Source organism: Mus musculus, chromosome 12 (genome assembly GCF_000001635.26).
Source record: "Mus musculus strain C57BL/6J chromosome 12, GRCm38.p6 C57BL/6J".
NCBI classification, from domain to species: Eukaryota; Metazoa; Chordata; class Mammalia; order Rodentia; family Muridae; genus Mus; species Mus musculus.
The window spans coordinates 88053444-88066368 of record NC_000078.6 but is presented as its reverse complement, the minus strand read 5'-3'; the positions used below and the strand labels follow the sequence as shown (position 1 = coordinate 88066368).

Sequence of the window (12925 nt, the reverse complement as noted above, 5' to 3'; positions counted from 1 at the left end):
GTGAGCTTAGGCTTTAATACCCTCATCCTAGCTGCCTGAAAGTGACCTCCTGCTAACTGCATTCAGAACAAGATGTAGAACTCTCAGCTCCTCCAGCCCCATTTCTGCTTGGACACTGCCATTCTCCTGCCTTGATAATAATGGACTGAACTGCTGAACCTATGACCCAGCCCCAATTAAATATCATCTTTGTAAGTGTTGACTTGGTCCTGATATCTGTTCAAGGCAGTATAAACCTAACTAAGATACTTACAAAGCATTACACAAATTTTTATCATTAAGTTAGCCAAAACTATTCTGAAATGTCAAATATCAAGTTTGACTACCCATGGCTTTGAGATTTGATCCTGCAGCCCCTTTGGACTGAGCTGTTCTTTGTGTGGGGAAATAGGAGAGAAGCATTGCTATTGGCTGGCTGCTTCCTTGCTAACACTGATATTTCCTATTTAAAATTCTGTGGGAACTCCAGACCCCATTCGTTCCCAGATTTCATTATTCCTTTGGAACACTGGCAATTAACCCCTTGCTCTGAGCCCTGCCATTTACTTTGATAATCTTCATTACTACCTAGTATTTTGTGGCTCAGAAGGCAGCCTTCTGATATCTGAGGCCACTCCTTTACAGTCTGTCTTAGCTATGGATTCTATTGCTGTAAAGAGACACTATGACCAGGACAACTCTTTTTTTTTATGATTAAATATTTTCTTCATTTACCTTTCAAATGCTATCCCAAAAGTCCTCTATACCCTCCCCATGCCCTGTTCCCCAACCCACCCACTCCCAATTCTTGGCCCTGGCATTCCCCTGTACTGGGGCATATAATCTTCGCAAGACCAAGGGTTTCTCCTCCAATTGATGGCTGACTAGGCCATCCTCTGCTACATATGCAACTAGAGACACAAGCTATGGGGGGTACTGGTTAGTTCGAATTGTTGATCCTCCTATAGGGTTGCAGACCCCTTTAGGTCCTTGGGTACTTTCTCTAGCTCCTTCATTGGGGGCCCTGTGTTCCTTCCAATAGATGACTGTGAGCATCCACTTCTGTATTTGTCAGGCATTGGCAGAGCCTCTCAGGAGACAGCTATATCAGGGCCCTGTCAGCAAAATCTTGCTGGCATATGCAATAGTGTCTGGATTTGGTGGTGGTTTACTGGATGGATCCCTGGGTGAGGCAGTCTCTTGATGGTCCTTTCTTCAATCTTAGCTCCAAACTTTGTCTCTGTAACTCCTTCCATGGGTATTTTGTTTCTCATTCTAAGAAGGAAGAAAGTATCCACACTTTGGTCTTTGCAATGTGTGCTTTGAGCTTTACTAATGTTTCTTTAATGAATGTGTATGCCCTTGCATTTGAAGCATAGATATTCAGAATTGAGAGTTCCTCTTGTAAGATTTTACCTTTGAGAGTATGAAGTGCCCCTCCTTGTCTTTTTTGATAACTTTGGGTTGGAAATCAATTTTATTTGATATTAGATGGCTACTCCAATTGTTTGCAGCCTTCACTGCACCGCCGATGCTCTCAAATGCCAGCATCACCTCTCGCTTGCTGAGCTCCAGCAGAAGTAGAAGGAGGGTAAGTAAGGAGGTGTCCATACCATGGCTCGTACAAAGCAGACTGCCCGTAAATCCACCAGTGTTAAAGCACCCAGGAAACAATTGGCTACAAAAGCTGCTAGCAAGAGTGCACCCTCTACTAGAGGGGTGAAGAAACCTCATCATTACAGGCCTGGTACTGTGGCACTCCATGAAATCAGACGCTATCGGAAATCCACTGAACTTCTGATCCGCAAGCTCCCCTTTCAGCATCTGGTGTGAGAAATTGCTCAGGACTTCAAAACAGATCTGCGCTTCCAGAATGCAGCTATTGGTGCTTTGCAGGAGGCAAGTGAGGCCCATCTGGTTGGCCTTTTTTAAGATACCAATCTATGTGCTATCCATGCCAAACGTGTCACAATTATGCCAAAAGATAATCACCTAGCACACCGAATACACGGAGAACGTGCTTAAGAGTCCACTATGAGGGGAAACATTTCATTCTCAAAAAATTTTTTTTTCCTCTTCTTCCTGTTATCAGTAGTTCTGAATGTTAGAAATTTTTTCCATGGGGTCAAAGGTACCTAAGTATATGATTATGCGTGGAAACATAGGGGACAGAATCAGGTATTGGCATTTCTCCACGTTCATTTATGTGTGAATTTTTAATATAAATGCAAGATGTAAAGCATTAATGCCAGCAAAATGTTTCAGTGAACACATTTCAACAGTTCAACTTTATAACAATTATAAATAAACCGGTTAAAATTTTCTGGACAATGCCAGCATTTGGATTTTTTTAAAGATAAGTAAAGTATTTATTGACGGCAAAAAAAAAAAAAAAAAAAAAAAAGAACAGCTAATCCAGCTGGTTTCTTCATGTTTCTTCAGACCATTTGCTTGGAAAGTTGTTTTCCAGCCTTTTACTCTGGTAGAGTCTGTCTTTTTCCCTGAAGTGGGTTTCCTGTATGCAGCAAAATGTTGGGTCCTGTTTATGTAGCCACTTTTAATCTATGTCTTTTCATTAGAGAATTGAGTCCATTAATATTCAGAGATATTAAGAAAAAGTAATTGTTGCTTCCGGTTGTTTTTGTTGTTAGAAATGGGATTCTGTTCTTGTGGCTATCTTCTTTTAGGTTTGTTGAAGGATTACTTTCTTGCTGTTTTCTAGGGAGTAATTTCCCTCCTTGTGTTGGGAGTTTTCCCTTTATTATCCTTTGAAGGGCTGGATTCGTGGAAAGATATTGTGTGAATTTGGTTTTGCCATGGAATACTTTGGTTTCTCCATCTATGGTCAGAGTTTTGCCAAGAGACATTCTGAGTTTCAGTTTAATTGGGCATGGCTCAGGAAGTTGAGGCATCCACCTGTGTAGGAACAAGGCCTGGATTTTGTATCTGTGGCCAATTGCAGTTAGAGGTATCCATGGCTACATTGGGGCCAGGAGATGTCCTGAGTCCTTGTCTGAGGTGGGTGTGGTCTCAGGGGAGCCGAGAGATGGCCACCAATCTGGTTCTTTTCTTGTGTGTGTGCACCACTTTTAGTTGTTTCTCCTTTTTACCTAATAGTGAGAAATGACTGGAATTGTGTTTTGGGTGTCATAGAGAGTTCCTTTTCATGAATACCACTTTCTGGTTGGTTCTTATTTCTGCTCCATAGACAGCAAAGGTTTTATATGTGAATTTGTGTTCCTCATTATGAGATGACTTTGACAGATGACTTCCTGCATGAGCAATAAGTACTATATGGAGTAAGCAACATCCTCCTCAGCCCTTGTCATCTCACTTCAACTTCCTAATAACTTCAAGTTTCCAGGGTTTAAAGATGAGATAGGGAGAAGTTAGGTCTTCTGATTTTTTTGTTGTTGTTTATTTGTATTTTCCTGCAAATTTTGGGGGTAGGGGGCTGAAACATAGACAACTTAGGTAACTTGCTATGTTCCAGAACCAGATAACATAGGGAAACAAATGAAAATCCAACAAAATAGAACCAAACCCACACCCCAAATAACTAAACGAAATCATTGCCTGGGTTAAGTCATTTAAAAATAAATTTCATTAGGTTGAAGAGACCACTTAAGAGCACTAATTTTGACACACACATGGTATCTCAAATATCTGCTACTCTAGTACCCAGTGGGTCCAATGCCCTCTTCTTGCCTCCTTAATACCAGGGATACATGTTGTTACAGATATACTGGAAGACAAAACACCTTTATATATATAATAAAATTGTAAACTACATTTTGTTACATTTAGTACATGAGTGTATGGGAAACATGTTTGTGTATTTGTATAAAACAACAACAGCTTTGTGAATGTCAGAGAACAACCTGAGAGATTCCATTTCTCTGAGACAGTACTCAAGGTAGTCAAGCATGGCAGAAGAGCCTTTACCCACTGTGACACTCAATCAGTTTTAAAAACCTACTCTCTTAATTGTGTTCTAGTATAATTGCTGTTCTCTACATAACCATAGCACAATGCAGGATCATCATAGTACAAGCATGACATATGATAAGTCTTTGTGGAAAATGAGACTTGACTGAAGAACACATATCCATCCTTTTTTTTAAAGATCAATTTATTTATTTAACATATATGAGTACACTGTAGTTGTACGGATGGTTGTGAACCATGATGTGGTTGCTGGGAATATGAATTCAGGACCTCTGATAGCTCTGGCTTGGCCCTGCTAGCTCCAGTCGGACATAGCTGTCCTCAGGTGCCAGAATAGGTTGTCAGATACCTTTATTTGTGGTTGTGATCCTCCATGTGATGTCTGAGATTTGAACTCTGGACCTTTGGGAGAGCAGTTAGTGATCTTCTATCCAGCCCCATCAGTTTCTTATAATCCTACACCCTAGGTTTTGGTCTATGCCTTTCTGATTTCTCACATTCATTATTTTAACATTGTACCATAGAAAACCAGAATGCAGTAAAAAGTTTCCTTTTGTTTGGTTTGGTGATTGACTTACCCTTGGAGCAGGATGTGGTAATATCAGAAGATGTGGTCTTGTTGTATTAAACGTGCATCAGTTTGGAGGCAGGACTTTGGGGAAATGTATGTATACTCAGGCTCTGACAAGGGTGAGACACAGTAGTCTCATTTTGCTGCCTTTGACTTGGGAGAGGTAGGCAAGCAGTTATCTGATATAGAAAATCCTAGTCTGTAGAAAGAGTTCCAGGGCAGCCTGGAGTACACAGAAAAGACCTATCTCAGAAATAAATAATCATCTTTCTTACTTTTGTCTTATTCCTCCTTCAAAGAAGATGGTAATCACAAGGTAGGTTGTTGATTCAGGTTCTGGTTATGGAATGGTCTTGGAGTACAAATATGTTGCATTTTTTTCTACGGGGATTGTTCAAGCTTTCACATCTGATAGAGGATCCATGTTTAAGATCTGTGCCAACCAATGCCAGCCATGATACAAGCCATGATCGTGAGCCTCCTTCTGGTTTCCATAGGGCCACTGTAGTTGGATGATGGTGGCATACAAATGGATCACCCCAGACATGTGTTTTAGAAAGTTGTCCTGTTGCTCAACCTTAGAATCCATCACTTGTAGACAAATATCCTTTGAGAATCCTCCAGAGTCATCCCTTCCTTGAAAGCTGGGTAGAAAGGAACAGAGTATGGACATTTCTTGTGAAGATGAGCAAAAATGAGGTCTCCCAGTTTGGGGTATGCTGCAGTCAGATCTCACTTGGGTCCTCAATCCACAGGCAAAACTCGGGTTCTGGTGGTTAAAGGCAAGCAAGGAGTTGGTGCAGATGACAGACACAGAGAGAGTGTGTATCTGGATGTAATTTGTCAAATCAAGCATCAAACTTTTAATACAGAAGAAAATAGCGAAGTTAGGTGACACATTGGCAAGGTACAATGAGGGTACCGGATGCTTAATTACTCTTACACGAAACAGAGGAATGCAAACTTAAAGGCTGTCAGGAACTGGGCAATAAAACAACTGAGACAAAGTCAGCTCTATCTAAGGTCAGCTATATTCTTAGAAGTCAGGTGTGAGGTCTTTACACTCCCAGGCCAAGGGCTTTCATGTCTAAGCAATAGTTCTAATTAGGGAGTTCCACTCTTCCTAACCTTCTCATGAATAATGCAATACTCTAGTTCCTCCTCAAACCACAGCCTACTACTACTTGCTAAACCATTGTAAATTCCTGTATATGGGAGTGACTCAGCTTTTATTCTAAGTGATTGTGTGGGGAGACTTTCTACTAATAAGTAATTTAGTCTGGCATACATACTACAATAAGAATTCTAAACTTACATTGCTAAGCTTGCCCTGAGATTTCTAACTCTATGTAGTAGGTAGTAATGCCTGATTTCTCTCACTTCTCTCTTAGAATACTAGAGGCAATTTTGAATGTTACTGAATAGGTAATATTCTTACTGAATTCCAAGCCCAGGGTCAGCTCAAGGACTACCTAGGGCATTGGTGAAGGCCAGGAAGCAAAGTTTGATTTTGCTTAGGTATTTGGCAAGTCATTGCATGGCGACACCTATAATATAACAATCCTGAAAGAAAGCACACAGATCCATTCGCAAGGACAAGTTTGGAGCATTCGTTATATGGGATGCCACAGTTCCAGGAAACTATGTTTCCATGAACTTTTCACCTCGGGACTGTGTCCAGGTTTCTAGGACTGTCATGCAGGTCACTACTGGAGTAGGTGTAACAGGGGTGGAGCATCCAGATACCAGATGCCACCACTGCAATGGAGAATGCTGCTTCATGGTGAGAGCACACTTCCTCCTCCCCTTGTTTCACAAATTTCTCTGCCAGTTTCTACTGGACAAAATCAAGTTCCTTAGGGCTAAGAGTGACAGACACAGAATGCCCACATGATTGGACAGGCTTTCCAGTGAGCAGGCTATGGATCTTGTCAAAGACCTCCTTTACCTTGAACCTGTGATGCTGGAGATATGGCTCACTGGGATTGTGGATGCTTCTGCAAGTCCATCTTTATCTTTTTGGTCTGATATTCCTTACTGATATTCAAGTCAGCAAAGACCAACAAACATTTGGCAGAAACATCCTGAAGTTGTTGATAAAACTTCATCTTATGATCTTGTACCTTCCCCTGCAGGTTTTCTCTGCTGGGCTTGGACTGGGTACAGATGTCTGGCCTGGAGCCCCTGTCCCATGCTGCACCTGAACTCCTGGGCTGCCTCCTGCTCTTCCTCTTCCTCCTCTTCGACCACCACCTCCTCCTCCACCTCCATTTCAGAGATTCTGGTGATCTCCTGCTCCAAATTCAAGAGGAGATCCTACATTTCCTAAAGGGCTAGCCCATCCTCAGTTTGGTTCTCTGCTGGGGGATAGCAACTCTCTAAGTTGTTGCAAATGATTCTTGAGATGAGGCCACACAGCTAGTTACTCTGGGTCTGCAAGGTAGCCAGGTCCACATTCAGCAGGTCTTTGTGCTGACTGGAGGTGTCCACCTGCTGGATGAACTGTGGGGCCTCCTCTTGCAGGGGGTACAGGCTGTGCAGATTGACCTGGCCTTCCTCCTTCTGAATTTGCTCATGCTCTTCCTGATTCACTTCCTGCTGCTCTGCCTCTCCTAGCTTTAGGTTGAGAATCTGGGCCCTCACCCCATGCTCAACTTTCAGCATCTGATGACCCAGGGCTTCTCTGGTATTCTTCTCCATCACTTCCTCTAAGCCCTGGAACTCCTTATGTAGCTTCAGCGGCTTCACCTCCTCACACCTCTTTAGCTGCTAGACCATTATACCATCAGCATACACACACATGTCAGTGTCCCTCTGGGCCTGAGGTAAATTGATGTGGACTCACAGATGCAAGAACATTCAGCAAACTAAAAGACCAACCTTCTGATCAGCAATGGAAAGTGCTTCATCCAGTTTGTCAAGACATGACCCATGTGAAGACTGTCATCAGAAGCCAGCCATATATGCAGTGGTATTGTAAGGTATTGTATAACACTTTGAGTTCTTCCCCTTTGATAAATATGTTGGGATCTTACACATCTGCTGTGTTTGTACATGAGAAGAACACCAAGAACAGCAGCACAGTGGAGGATAGGCAGCTGGAGCCTAGAAGTTGTGAATGATCCTTGAGATGGGGCCACACAGCTAGTTACTCTGGGTCTGCAAGGTAGCCAGGTCCACATTCAACAGGTCTTTGTGCTGACTGGAGGTATCAAAGGGTAGAGTAACAAAGGGCAGAGCTGGAGAGGTGGCTCAAGCTCTTGGAGGAACCTACAAGATCCTGAGTGAATCACAGTCATTGGATGGTTGGAGTTTGATTTTGCTTTTGATTGTCACTGTGCCCTCACATGTTTCCCTCTTGAAGTAAGAAGGCATTTTAGTGGAGCCCACAGTTAAGAGACTTTGAATTTAAAAGATATTGGATATTTGAAAGGGATGGAACATTTTTTGACAACATCAAAGGTTTTATTCATGTGAACTATTAAAAATGACCATCTATAGAAGTGTCAAATGAGGGTGGGATAGGAAGGCAGGGTAGAGTGGGGCAAGGAGGAGGAAGAATTCCATTCTACTGGTAATAAAGCTCCAGGTTCATCCTATCATGGATTTCATAGTCTCCCAGAGACACGTGGTCCTTATAAATCGTGTACCACTTTTTAAGAATGATCTTATTCCAGCGGGTGCCAGTTTGAGCGGCTATCAGTTTCTTCAAGTCACCAATGGTATCATCGGTGTTGCACTTCACTCAGACTTTCTTTCCTAGATGGTCATTGCAAACCACCTCAATCATTGTGGCTGGAGCTCCAATGTCCTCGAACTTATGGATGGAACAACTTGCAGCTCCAATGCCGAACCCCAATTGAACTTTTAATATATAAAGACTGTGGAACTTTTAAACACTCTTATAGAGGTACAGCCACTGGGAAGGATCACCTTCCTCCCCTTTTTAGGGTATATTCATTTGCTAGGATAGTTCATGAACCTAAAAGGCAAAGCAAAATGAGACAAAAACAAATAAACATCAAACTAATACTTTCATTGTTTGTTTACAGTTTTAAATAAAAGTAGGCTCATTTCATCTTTATGTGTATGAGTGCTATGTCTGGATGTATGTCTGTGTACCACATACATCCCTGGTGCCTTCAGACACTGGAAAAGGGTGTCAGATTCCTAAATTGTAGTCACCGATGGTTGGGAGCTGCCATGTGGGTGCTGGGAAACAAGTTCCTCTGCAAGAGCGGCCAATGCTATGAACCACTGAGCTATTCCTCCAGGCCATAGTTGCTAGGTTTATAAAGGACATTTAAAAACATAAATGAAAGCTAACTGAATGCATTGTAGTCCCCAAGCCTGGCTGTTTTGTGTCCACACTTTCCCTCATTGCTGCAATAAGCACACAATACACACAACACCCTGGTGTTTTCCTAGTGTGCATCCATTTCAAGTTCAACCTTTCCCCTCCTGGTCCTACTAATCTATATCATAGTGCCAGAAGAAGTCTTGAATATTTGCTACCTGGAACCCTTAGTCAGCATAACTCACTAATTTTTCTGTACCAAGACCAGTACCACACAAGTAAGCATCATCTGTTGGTTCTAGTTACACTTCCATTGCTGCTGTTAAAATACTCGAACCAAAAAAAAAAAAAAAAAAAAAAAAGATTTAAAGGAGGAGGGACTTATTTGGCTTACAATTTAGGTTACAAGCCACCAAGGGATGTCAGGGCAGCTAGAGAAAGCCCACAAGTATTGGAACCTACTTTCTTTCCTTCTTGTCCATCTTTCTAATAACAACAACAAAAAAATAGTATCCCCTACTCCCCTACCACCAACCTCTGCCCTCCTCCATAGATAGATAGATAGATAGATAGATAGATAGATAGATAGATAGATAGATACATAGATAGATACATAGATAGATACATAGATAGATAGATAGATACACAAGGCAGGACAACAATTCCTAATTTCAATGATCCAAATGTTCTTAGGATATTAAGGGCTTGGGACACTGTGGTACTGATATGGCTCCAGCCCATATTTGCTAGTTTTTATGAATGACATTTAAAATCATAGAAATGAAAGCTTTGTATTTGCCATGCTGGGCCGTTTTGAGACTTCACTTTTCCACATTGCTATGATTACCACATACAATATACACTGCACCCCTGATGTTCTTCTTGTGTGCATCCATTTCAAATCCTACCATTCCCCTCATAGTCCTACTAATCTATATCATAGTGCTTTAAGTAGAATCGAATACTTGCTACCTCTAAAACATAGTCAGCACAACTCACTCTTATTTTTCTGTATCAAGGCAAGTACCACACTAGTAATCTTTATCTGTTGGTTTCATTTCTGTGGCTGTTAAAATATTCTGAGAAAACAGAATTTCCAGGAGGAGGAGCCTAAAAGACTTACAATTCCAAGTCACAACCCCCCAAGAGATGTAAAGACAGCTTGTGAAATCCCACACACAATCAAAGGAAAGAGGGACTTGCTTTCTGGCATAGAAGTGAGGAAGGAGGTAAGTAGGCAGGAAAAGGCACCTCATTAAAGAACCCAGCTTCTGAGCATCCTTGTTGCCAAGGAAGCCCAGAAGAGGTCCTAGACATTATTGTGGCCAGATTAACTCTGCTTCCGAGCTTGAACAATCCTGGTAGAAAAATGGAAACTATGTGTACTCCCAGACCATTCCATAACCAGAACCTGAATCAACAAGCTACCTGGTGAGTGCCATCTTCTTTGAAGGAGGACTAAGACACAAGAAAGAAAGATGATTCTTTCTTTCTGAGGTAGGGCTTTTCTGTGTACTCAAGGCTGCCCTGGAACTCTTTCTACAGACTAGGTTTTCCTAGATCACACAACTGCTTGTCTCACCCTCGAAAGTTGAAGGCATCAAGATGAGACTACTATGTCTCACCCTGGGCAGAGCTTGAATATATATATATTTCCCCAAAGCCCAGCCTCCACAGAGATGCAACTGTAATCCAACAAGGCCACACTTCCAGATATACCACACCCTGCTCCAAGCATAATTCAATCACCACACCAAACAAACAAACAAATGGACCCTTTTACTGCATTCTGGTTTTCTATGGTAATGAGAGACAAAAGAGGCTACTGAGGACAATGTTAGAATAATGAATTCAAATCATTCATTAAAAAGAAATAAAAAAGACATAGACCAAAAAACCTGGCATGTAGGACTGAAAGAAAGTGATGGTGCTGGATCAAAGACACTGACTGTATGTATATTAAGGGCCTGGGAGAGAAAGTTTGTTAGCTGAGTCATCAACAACTCCCTTAACATAGTAAATTACTCACATCTGTAGATTTTTACAGGAGACAGGGTCTCTGAGTTTACCATATTGAAAGACCCCAAACCTCGGTCAGTGGTACCTAAAGACACCCCGAGTGAAACACAGATCGATGCAAAACAAAAGGTTTGGGCTCGAGAGATGGCTCAGTGGTTATGAGCACTGACTGCTCTTCTGAAGGTCCGAATTTCAAATTCCAGCAACCAAATGGTAACTCAAACCATCTGTAAAGAGATCTGACACCCTCCTCTGATGCATCTGAAGACAGCTACAGTGTACTTACATATAATGAATAAATCTTTTTTAAAATTTCAGGAGCATAGGTTACATAAACGAAAATACAGTTCTTATTAGCTAAGCATGTTGACCTTTAAATCTATTGGCTACCAAGAATGACACCCACTTAAACTCCCCCTCCCTATGCCCACTGTAACCCTAAATGTAAAAGAGAAAGAGACTAGGGTTTTTTTGCTGGTAATTAAAAAGATTCAACATTCTATACTGCTAAAACCTGAAGATAATGTCTCTTCATCAGTTTATAAATGACTTCCCAGTGGCAACAGAATCGAACTGAAAACACAAGGCCTCTTAGAGTCCCTAAAAAAAAATCAGATGAATTTCAAGAAGAAGGAAGACTAAAGAGTGGACGATTATGGATGATTCAATCCTATTTAGAAGGAGAAATAAAATAATCACGGGAGGTAGAGGGTTGGAGGGCCTGAGGAGGAAGAGAAGAGAGAGAACGGGAGGGGGTAGGATCAGATTTAGGCTGAGATGAATGAGATGTTGGTTTTCTGTTCAGGAAGTTGAACAGAGGTCTGTAGCAATGAGGGATGGGGAACTGGGAGTAGCCAACAGAAAGTCCCAGATTCCAGGAAAGTAAGAACCTCTCAAGGGTGACATTAGCTGAAATGCCCAACAAAGGGAAGAGACAACTTATATCCAGAGGTTAGGCAGGCCCTCCCATTGAGATATGGGGGATCCACCACCCATCTCTAAAATTTTAACCCAAAATTGTTCTGGTCTAAAATAAATACAGGGATAATGAGTGGATCAGAGACTGAAGGAAAGGCCATCCAGAGACTGTACCACTTAGGGATCCATCCCACATGCAGTCGTCAAACCCAGACAATATTGCTGATGTCAAAAAGTGCTTACTGATGCTGACAGGAGCCTGATAGAGCTGTCTCCTGAGAGGCTCCACCAGGGCCTGACCTGTACAGATGCAGGTGCTTGCAGCCAAACATTGGACTGAGCACAGGGACCCTAATGGAAGAGTTAGGGGAAGGGCTGAAAGAGCTTAAGGGGCCTTATCTGTCATCAATGAGAGGAGAGACCTTGGTCCTTTGAAGGCTTGATGCCCTAGTGTAGGGGAATGCAAGTGCAGTGAGGCAGAAGGGGATGTGTAGATGAAGGAGCACCCTCATAGAATTGGGGCAAGGGGGGATGTAATAGGGGGGTTTGAGAGGATAAAATGGAGAAGGGGATAACATTTTAAATGTAAATAAATGAAATATCCAATAAAATTTCAGACTATTGAGCCTCTACTAAGGCCTTACTCTGCCAACCACAGGTGTCCTCCCTAAACCTATGGCATGCATACTTGGACTTGGTGCCCCAGCATTCACCAATGGCCAATTGGCAGAAGCTGACCTCCACCCTGTTTACACATCAATGAAGCAATGACCTCCTTGTTAAAGATGATCTAGAATGACTCATTACCAGCCTGTGTTCTTGAATGCCCCAAGGAAAGCCTTTCATGTACCCTGCTGCCTCACCTTGAGCTCGATTTATGGGTTCAGATGGATGGAGAGGTAAAATGGTTCACCAAGGACAACAGTTTTATTCAGGATGGACAGAGGTATGCTGGGGTAGTGGTTGTTCTCAAACACCAGGATCATATGGGCAGAGCCATTCTTTACAGGAATGTCAGCCCAGAAAACTGAACTGGCAGCTATGTCCAAGGCATTAGAGCTGAGAAAAGACAAGAGATACCGATGGCTGATGTGCCTTTGCTACTGCTCATATCTGTGGGGCTATTTATATAGAAGCCTGACAGCAGAAGGACAGTATAAACTCCAACTCAGAGGGAAACAAGACAGCCCAAT

At 42.1% G+C, this 12925-nt stretch overlaps 3 pseudogenes; 1 reads left to right on the top strand and 2 right to left on the bottom strand.

Moving 5' to 3' along the window:
- Positions 1481-2366, top strand: Gm46996 (predicted gene 46996; annotated as a pseudogene).
- On the bottom strand, positions 4896-7267 carry Gm46995 (predicted gene 46995; annotated as a pseudogene).
- On the bottom strand, positions 7958-8355 carry Gm46994 (predicted gene 46994; annotated as a pseudogene).